We start from the raw sequence: 9829 nt of genomic DNA, 5'->3' as shown, positions 1-9829 counted from the left end.
ATTTTTCAAAACCTAAAAGCCGTTCCTAAGTTCAAGGTCAAAGGGGTCAAAATCTGTGTGTGTATGAGAAGGCCTTGTCCATATACACATGCATACCAAATATGAATGTTACATCTGAAGCGACATAGAAGTTACTTTTGAAAGTAGTTCGAAAGATGGCGACCATTAACCCAGAGATTGATTTATGAAATAAATCGTCTGCTGATCCAGAGTGATGTTTTGTATGCAATGCTTTCAGATGTTGAGCTTATTTTTGATATGCGAATCTACATACATGCCCTGCAGATGATGTGTGAAATTCATTCAAGTCCAGTGATTTGTAGCGAAGTTATGGGTCTCGGACATAGAAATTTTCTCTGTAGTAACTGTTTTTCCGGAGTTTTTTCACCCAACGCTTTCAGATATTGAGCTGATGCACAGTCTAATCTGTGACGATACTTAGTGCACATGCATTCAACCCTTTCAGTGCGGGAACCAAATTTTGAAGGCCTTTGCAAACAGTTTGGATCCAGATGAGACGCCACAGAACGTGGCGTCTCATCAGGATCCAAACTGTTTGCTATTCTGATAATATTCTTTGAAAAAAATCGAGGAAAATGCTAATGTTAGAAATTAAGCACACGACATTTTAGCAGACGACAAATTTCCCAGCATGCAAAGGGTTAACATTTCTATGTCCAAGACCCATAACTACGGTCCATCCCAAAAATCTACATCTTCATCTATATGTCATGTAGGTAGACTCACATACAAAAGATCAGCTCAATATCTATGAGTGTTGCATAAAAAAAACTCCGGAAAACAGTTATTATATAGACATTTTCTAAGTCCAAGGCCCATAACTTCACCGCGAATCAATTTACCAGATCGAATTTCATACTTCATCTGTAGGGCATGTAGTTAGATGCACATACCAAAAATCATCTCAATATCTGAAAGTGTTGCGTAAAAAAACATCCCGGAAAATGTTAATTTAAAAAAACATTTCTATGTCCAAGGCCCATAACTTCGCTACAAATCACTGGACTTGAATGAATTTCACACATCATCTGCAGGCCCCTTTTCACAGAGTGAGGCCCATATATTATTGGTTGTTTGTATACACAGGTGTGGTGCTACAAACATCAGACAGGCGTATCCCTGACTATGCCATTGTGCCGATGGACGGTTTTCCTGTAGACAGGACTGTGAACAACATCGTGACTAACACCTGGATGGTAAGTCTTTTTTTTTAGCTCACCTGCGCATACCATGCTCATGATAAGCTTTTGTGATCGCCTTTTTTTCATTGTGCGTTGTTTTGTTGTTAATTGTATGTCATGTGCATGAGGAGTCAACATTTCAGGGCCCTCAATCTATCAAATCTGCCGCCGAATTTCGGCGGCAGTCCCCCACCTGAAGTATACTTTTTTCCCCCTTTTGGGGGGGGGGAAAATTCCCCCAAAAAAAAAATATAATTTATTTTTTTTTTTTTTTTTATTTAATAGAAAGATGTGTCTCATGATTATTACATCTCAATTCTATTTCAATTTAATCTTTTCAAATATACTAAATTATGAAAAATGCAATGAATATAGTGCAAACATGTACAAATGAAATAATGAGAGAGTAAGTAAAAAAAATCCCCCGAAAAGGGAAACGCAGCGAAAATTCCCCCTCCTAAGGGCTGCGGACCCCTTCCCCCAAAGTAGTATGAGGGCCCTGCATTTTTCTTGTCAAGACTCTATAGAGGAAAATGTTTTGTCCAATGTTCATTAATACTTGGTAAGAACTTTTGTCCCAATGATTTCTTGGCCGAGTTTGAAACTGGGTCACAGAAGGTGAAAAACTAGGTCACTAGGTAAAATTAAAGAAAAAGCTTGTTAGCATTGTGCAAGGGGAATATTCAAAACATTCTCTTTAGCTAACCTGAGAACTGTGTCCCAAATGTAGTGATAGACACTGATTGTTTTCAAAACTGAAAATTCGATTTTATTTTCAGTGGTTATTTTTTTTATCTCACCTGATAACAATATGCGTGTTTCTTTTAATGTTTGACTTTCTTTTTTTATTTCGCAAACTGACATTGATAAATGAGCCAAATTCTTGGAAAACTTTGCTTAACCCTTTGCATGCTGGGAAATTTGTCGTCTGCTAAAATGTCGTCTGCTGAATTTCTAAAATCATCATTTTCTTCACTTTTTTTTCAAAGAATACTATCAGAATAGCAAACAGTTTGGATCCTGATGAGACGCCACGTTCTGTGGCGTCTCATCTGGATCCAAACTGTTTGCAAAGGCCTTCAAAATCCGGTTCCAGCGCTCAAAGGCTTAATGCATATGCGTAAAGTGTCTTCCAAGATTAGCCGCTCAGGGACGACATTTTCGCCTAGACTGGATTTTCATTTAGAAGATACTTCTTTTATATGAAGAATTCCATAAGGGCAGCAATGAATCTGTTTAAGAACTTCAAAATCACAAAAAGTAGCAAAAGTTCAAGTGTAGTGAATTTATGTCGTGCTTAAATAACCTAACTGTATCCGATATGGCTGATTTTGGGCGCGAAATTTTTGCCTTCTTACAACCCCAATTTGACTGGGTCAAACCAGTTTGCGACTTAGGCTTTTACTGTACAATTTTTGACCATTGTTTATAACAATTGATCTTATTATTGTTGATAAATTGAAATAAAAGAGACGATTTTTTACATTTTATTTTTATTCAAAAACCGCATTTTTTCCATGAGTGGTTGTCTAAGGAGTTTGAGTGTACACAGTGCCCTTAAAGAAAATATTCGGATGAAATTAACGCCTTTGTTTCCCTTGTTTACACACACTAGAATGTACATATAAAACATGAAGCAATTTTTGGTTGTACATAAGACATTTTTTTTTTCTTTTGATGGTGGGCGGGGTTTGTGTGCTTAAAAATCAGAAGAGTTTGGGACTAAATTTTACTTAATGAAAAACTCACTGTCCTGTGTAATATTCATTTAACTTGAATGTTATTACCATTCAGAAAATGGATGTTATAAGAAGGAAACAGAAAACCATGTTAAATAATGGTAAAAAATTACTAACTCATCAACAGGATTCAAAGTAAAAGTTCTGATCATGCACAGATGTTCAAGCCATTGTAATACAAAATATATTTCAATTCACTTTAATCTATACAAAATGTCATGAAGCCAGTGTCACAATTGTCAAGACAGCAACCCCTTGATTATTGCGCTGATTGGTATGATTCAAATTGAATGCCTTAACCCTTTGCATGCTGGGAAATTTGTCGTCTGCTAAAATGTTGTCAGCTGAATTTCTAAAATTAGCATTTTCTTCGATTTTTCTTTCCAAGAATACTATCAGAATAGCAAACAGTTTGGATACTGATGAGACGCCCCATTCTGTGGCGTCTCATCTGGATCCAAACTGTTTGCAAAGGCCTTTAAAATTTGGTTCCAGCACTGAAAGGGTTAATGCCATGGGTCATCCTCAATTAGGATCCAGCGATACACAATTACACCATGGCGACCTCTATGATGTGTAATCGTGTAATGGATATGGGTGTCCACCTAGCTACCAGGAGGTCACCTGTTCAATCCCTACTATGGGAGCATCATTTAGATCTTCCCCAAAGACACAAAGTACTAGTTCTACACCCAGAGCGTTTAAAATAAGTAGTTAGTACTTTCAATGCAATTGAGCGAAGAAAAAGGTTTAAACTAAACTTCCTTATACACAATCTGGTTTCAAGGTGGTCGCGTGTTCATTCTAGATTATGACCTGATTACTTATTGTACTTGATAGCAATTCATCAACTGCATGTTTTTATAAGAAAAAGGCTAGTCTAAATTGAATTGCTTCTTATAAGCAACACTTAACCAATATACTGAATGACACTTTGCACAATGTTTTTATCTATTGTTCATTTAGTTACCAAGAAGTTACTTTAATTAGTACACGTATTTATAGCTATTGCATTGTCATAATCGCTACAAGTGGGAGTGTGAAACTCATTTATCGAATTAGTGCTTTAACTAAGTATCACCATGAAGTATAGTTGTTCAAGCAGGTTTTTCTCCTTCTTTGAGACCCGCCTATTTTCAGCCTGTTTCCCTAGACGTATTTTTCCCCTCTGACATCCCCAAACAATCTATAAAAAAAATTTAAGACAATATATTTTTTGGAAACCTTTAATTGGGAATTTTTTTGGTCCAAATTGGGAAAAGTATTTGCTTTTATTATGCTCCCCCAAAACTTTTTTGGGGGGAGCATATAGTCGCCGCTTCGTCTGTCCGTGCGTCTGTCCGTGTGTCCGTCCATCCGTGCACAATTTTTGTCCGGGCTATTTCTCAGCAATTAATGACCGGAATTTAATTAAACTTTATGGGAAGCTTCACTACCAAGAGGAGATGTGCATATTATCAGCCGGTTTTTGTCGGATGATTTTTCACAGAGTTATGGCCCTTTGAAATTTTCCATTAACTGTACATATATTGCAATTCTTGTCCGGGCTATTTCTCGGCAACTAATGACCGGAATTAAATGAAACTTTATGGGAAGCTTCACTACTAAAAGGAGATGTGCATATTTTCAGCCAGTTCTGGTCGGATGATTTTTCTCAGAGTTATGGCCCTTTGAAATTTTCCATTAACTGTACATATAGTGCAATTCTTGTCCGGGCTATTTCTCAGCAAATAATGACTGGAATTCAATGAAACTTTATGCGAAGCTTCACTACCAAGAGGAGATGTGCATATTTTCAGCCGGTTCTCGTCGGATGATTTTTCAGAATTATGGTCCTTTGAAATTTGCCATTGTACATATAGTGCAATTCTTGTCCAAGCTATTTCTCAGCAACTTATTACGGGAATTCAATGAAACTTTATGGAAAGCTTCACTACCAACAGGAGATGTGCATATTATCAGCGGGTTATGGTCGAATGATTTTTCACAGAGTTATGGCCCTTTGAAATTTTCTATAAACTGTACATATAGTGCAATTCTTGTCTTCTCCCCAACTACTGACTGGAATTCAATGAAGCTTTATGGGAAGCTTAACTACCTTGAGGAGATGCGCATGTTATTTGTGGGTTCTGGTTAAATGATTTATTTAGAGAGTTATGGCCCTTTGACATTTGTAAGTTGCTAAACCATCCATTGTATTATTTTGTCCAAAGTTATGCCCCTCAAGATGTTTCCTTTTATCTGAATATAAAGTGCAATATTGTGACAAAAAAACCTTAGGGGAGCATCACCCGTCTCCAACGGTTTCTTGTTTACATTGGGAATGGGGCCAAATACCTTCCCTGAATTTAAATTAAAAAACACGCTGACAAATGTAGTAAAACTGAGTATTTATTGACAAATTTTGAAAAGAAATCACTGAAAAAGACTTGGAAGTGATAGTTAACATGTTTGTTGGAAAGAAAAATATGGTCATGAATTTGCCAAGCAAGAGATGAGGATTTGGCAGAATTCAGTATTTCAAATAATTGAGTGCTGAGGCCACTCCAAATTGATCTGTTGGTCGGCACATTTGCCCCACATATTTTTTCAAAATGGAAAAAAATTACCACTCGCACTCATTTTGGTGTCCTGTAACCATAGCACATGTATTTTTTTAATTTGTGAAAGAAAAAAAACACAACGTGATCTGTCAGAAACGATTTTGATGCTGAATAGGAATGACAAATGTAGTGTTTTGTAACCTTTTTAATCGATAACTGCAGACGCTAAAATGTTTGATCGAGACGACCAGAAAAAAATGGCTCCCTGCGCCAGCAGTACATGTTACGCTGTCGTGATCGTTTAAACAAATTGCGGTGAAAAGTTGCTTCTGCCAACCCTTTAAAATATAAACAAATCTTTTACGTTCTGTGACTTATTTGAATGTGTTTGTTTACGTTTGAACATGCATCTATTAGCAGATACCGTTGAAGCATATTTAATTTCAAACAACATTGGGACACATGAAGTAAGTTTTTTTTAAATACTTTTTCTTCATTAAATGGGCATATGGACGGTATTTCCCTGTATGTAGGCAAATTTTTCCTATAACACAATTTTAAGTGAACAAAACAAAAACAACTCAAATTCATTAAATGCTTGTTCTAAAAGTTTCATAGGGACAACGTTTTATCATTTTTAAAATACATGGTTGACAGAACATGTTTAACACCCTTCCCAAATAAGTGTGTAAAACTCGAGTTAAACACGAGTTTTATCCGTGTTAAACCAAGCGGTATTGGCAGTTGGTTTTTAGTGGGTTTTGGTATGTTGGTTTTTGTGAGTTTTGGTAAGTTGGTTTTTTCTGTGTTTAAAGTGGGTATTTTTACCAACTTGGTTAAAACTGAGTTAAACACAGAAAAAACTCACTTGTTACATAAATGTGGGCTTTGGTAAGTTGGTTTTTTGTGAGTTTTGGTAAGTTGGTTTTTTGTGAGTTTCGGTATGTTGGTTTTTTGCGAGTTTTGGTAAGTTGGTTTTTTCTGTGTCCAAAGTGGGTATTTTTACCAACTTGGTTAAAACTGAGTTAAACACAGAAAAAACTCACTTGTTACATAAATGTGGGCTTTGGTAAGTTGGTTTTTTGTGAGTTTTGGTATGTTGGTTTTTTGTGAGTTTCGGTATGTTGGTTTTTTGTGAGTTTTGGTATGTTGGTTTTTTCTGTGTTTAAAGTGGGTTTTTTTACCAACTTGGTTAAAACTGAGTTAAACACAGAAAAAACTCACAAAAACCAACATACCAAAACTCACAAAAAACCAACATACCAAAACCCACAAAAAAACCAACATACCAAAACTCACAAAAAACCAACATACCAAAACTCACAAAAACCAACTTAAACACACTTCTGTCTACAATAGTGTGTTTAAGTTGGTTTTTGTGAGTCTTTTGTTCGCTTAAGGGATCATAAAATTTTGCTTGTTTGACCTGTAACCTTTGTAAAAAAAATTATTTACACCTTAATGGTAAAAAGGTTATTTGAGATAAAATCACAACAGATCATTACAAGCCCCATGTGATTATAAATAAAAGACACACACAATTTGCAAAAAACAATGTTTATATTAAAAAAAACAAAATGTGAACATTTTTACAGTGCATTTTTAACAAAACCAGGAAAACATCTACCCAAGATACATTATCACAATATGCGAGCACATTTAACATAATAAATTAAAATAAATAACATTCTCCTCTTTGGGCTACCACAGGTAAAAATGGGAGGAAGGGTATGAACCATGATTATATACAGTTTCAGTTAGTGAGGGGTGATACAGAGGATAAATTTAATAATAATTGTTTTTAACTGTGTTGGTGGTACCGGATTTATAAAATGACAACATTAAGGAATCCTTCATCCTATCTTTTCCTGGAATAGCCCTTTACACATATTTACACCTATGAACAAAGGAACATATTGCTCAGCACTAAACAGTTTATATATTCTCCCCGCAGTACATGACACGAAGCTTACTCAAGGCCCATCTCATGTTCTCTTCCACTGTTGATATGGGCAGGGCAAACTTTTTGGAGATGACAACTGAAATGTATATGAACAATCAATGCAGGATTTTACTGTACATTACAGTATTAAAAAAACATGTAGAAGTTTATTCCACCCAAATCAAGTCTGATCTGAATAACTTGATTTTGGTGGAATAAACTTTTACATCAATATCATCAGTTCAGATATCCCATTTTAACATCATCTACATTAGAAGGATTTCAAAAGAGGTTTTTGAAACAAGGAGGCAAATTACTGTTGCTTGAATTTTTTATATCGTTCAAAATTAGAGCTTGATCGTTAACTTTATACTGGGGTTATTTTTGTCTGCCTATGTGTTAAATTCTCAAAACTTTTATACACAAACACAATTTTTAGTAACTCTTAAATTTTAGCAGTTGTATTAAATTAACGCAAGACAGATTATGTGCTGGAGTCAAATTTGAATCAATTGCATTATGTTTGTTTCAAAATGAATATGGAGGCAGTAGAACACCTATATATTTAAATCCCCTTTTTCCCTATAAAAAAGAATCATACCAACCATGGCGTAGTGTTCAGCAATCAGGAGACCCTCTCGAATCTCCCCCTTAGGGGAGGTTGAACAGCACTTCATAGAGCAGTCACCAGCCGATCAGGTCTGAAAACTATACTGTCATGGCCTTTGCGAGGTGCGTCTTGTGAATGATCTCATTTGAGATCAGGTCCTGAAAGATATTTTATAATGTAAGTGATAAATATTGCTGTTATGGTATATCTTGTTACTATAAATATTATTATTTTAAATCAAAACAAGTTTGTTTGCTTGTTGTTTTTGTTTGTTTATTTTTGCAATTTAAATCCTGTGATCACATGTGACTTAACGCTTGTCATAAATAATTAAAAGAAATTACGTGTGGTAGAAAATACTGTTTGAAAATGTACCAAGATATGTGGTCTCATTTGGCTGTGTGGACTGGTCGGAAGTGTGACGCCTTTCAAATGCTAAAACCTGTATAGTTTTACCTCTCAACAAATCCAACTTTCCTTGGTCAAGGACAGGGCTCGGTTTTCCCACTCCTGATCTACTCAAGTTGGGCTGCTCGTGCAGGGTAAAATCTGGTGTCAAAATCCATACATCAGTTAGTCCCCCTTCTGCTGTCTTTTGGCAGGAATATTCTATCCAAAGAATCTTCCAATCAATGTAAATTTCACCTTGGGAGTTTAACCTTCAAATTTAAAATATAAAAGTTTTCATTGAATATGTGGGAAAGAAATCTGTTCATTAATGACCAGAAATAGGTATAAATAACATTTAAGATGACAATAATCATAAAATACAGCCATAATTATTCAAATGGTGTTGTTTTTTCTTATAATTGCATTACATTTATACTTATCCATTTACATTTCCCAGTGACAATACATAAATATGATAATGATCATAATTAATTCAATATAAAACTAAATAAAAAAGTGATGTTAAAATGAAAATACAAACCTAAAACAACTGTTCTTCAGTATTCCAAGATAACAGGCAGTTGATGAATTATGAGACCATATCACTTTAACCATCCACTTTGAATCTCCTTTGCAACAAACTTATTGTTGATTTACACATTGTAGTACATACACATTGTTTTCACCACACAATACTTCATGCTGAAAGTTATTCAAGACATTTTAAACTAGAATTATAAGTCTTAATGTTACTCAATTATACCTTAAAGCTCAAAGTCAGTTGATGAAAACCCCCTTTGTTTTCAAAACATAACTTCCTGTCTCCAGCCAATCAAAGTCGCTTGTTTTCAAATAGATGGTGGCTCAGCCAATCAAAAGTCTATCAACACCCCTTTGTTAGGCCTATAGATGGAGCACTGATACTGTGATAAGAATTAATGTTTATGATTTAATTGGGGGGGGGGGGGGGCTAATCTCTTATGTGTGTCAGCCAATTACTAAATCTGAGAAATATCTACTGATTTCAACACCAACATATATGTATTTATTGAATAATACACAGCACCCTTAGCATATTATATTTAATTGTGAATATTTAAAAAAAAACATGCTGAATGGTGTTAGCAAATAATATTAATAGTATAAATATTATTTATTTTTATTGCCTTTTAAATTGTATGTTAAAGGTCAATGTGGTAGGCATTAATTGTATTGGGGTTAAATATCAGTATAAGAAAGTTAAAATAGTTATTGTTTTTATGTTGAGGAGATATAATTGATGCTGGCAAGCCCACATAAGTTTCCATATATTAATCAACACTTTCACACTGAAACTAGTTTTATTTATTATAGAAACAGTGTCACTCTCCCCCTCAAAAAATCTATAAAAAAAACACACTGTA

General features: G+C 34.9%; 1 long non-coding RNA gene across 1 annotated transcript; it reads right to left on the bottom strand.

Annotated features, from left to right (window-relative positions):
- Positions 1-8119: 8119 nt before the first annotated feature.
- On the bottom strand, positions 8120-9407 carry LOC127859546 (uncharacterized). Its single transcript, XR_008039438.1, has 3 exons — positions 8968-9407; positions 8493-8695; positions 8120-8194 (listed from the first exon to the last, which is right to left on the bottom strand). It is a non-coding gene; the product is annotated as an uncharacterized LOC127859546 (long non-coding RNA).
- Positions 9408-9829: the final 422 nt, after the last annotated feature.

The sequence above is a fragment of the Dreissena polymorpha genome, chromosome 15 (assembly GCF_020536995.1).
Source record: "Dreissena polymorpha isolate Duluth1 chromosome 15, UMN_Dpol_1.0, whole genome shotgun sequence".
Classification (NCBI taxonomy): domain Eukaryota; kingdom Metazoa; phylum Mollusca; class Bivalvia; order Myida; family Dreissenidae; genus Dreissena; species Dreissena polymorpha.
The sequence above is the reverse complement of the archived record's forward strand: the minus strand, read 5'-3'. Positions and strand labels throughout refer to the sequence as shown.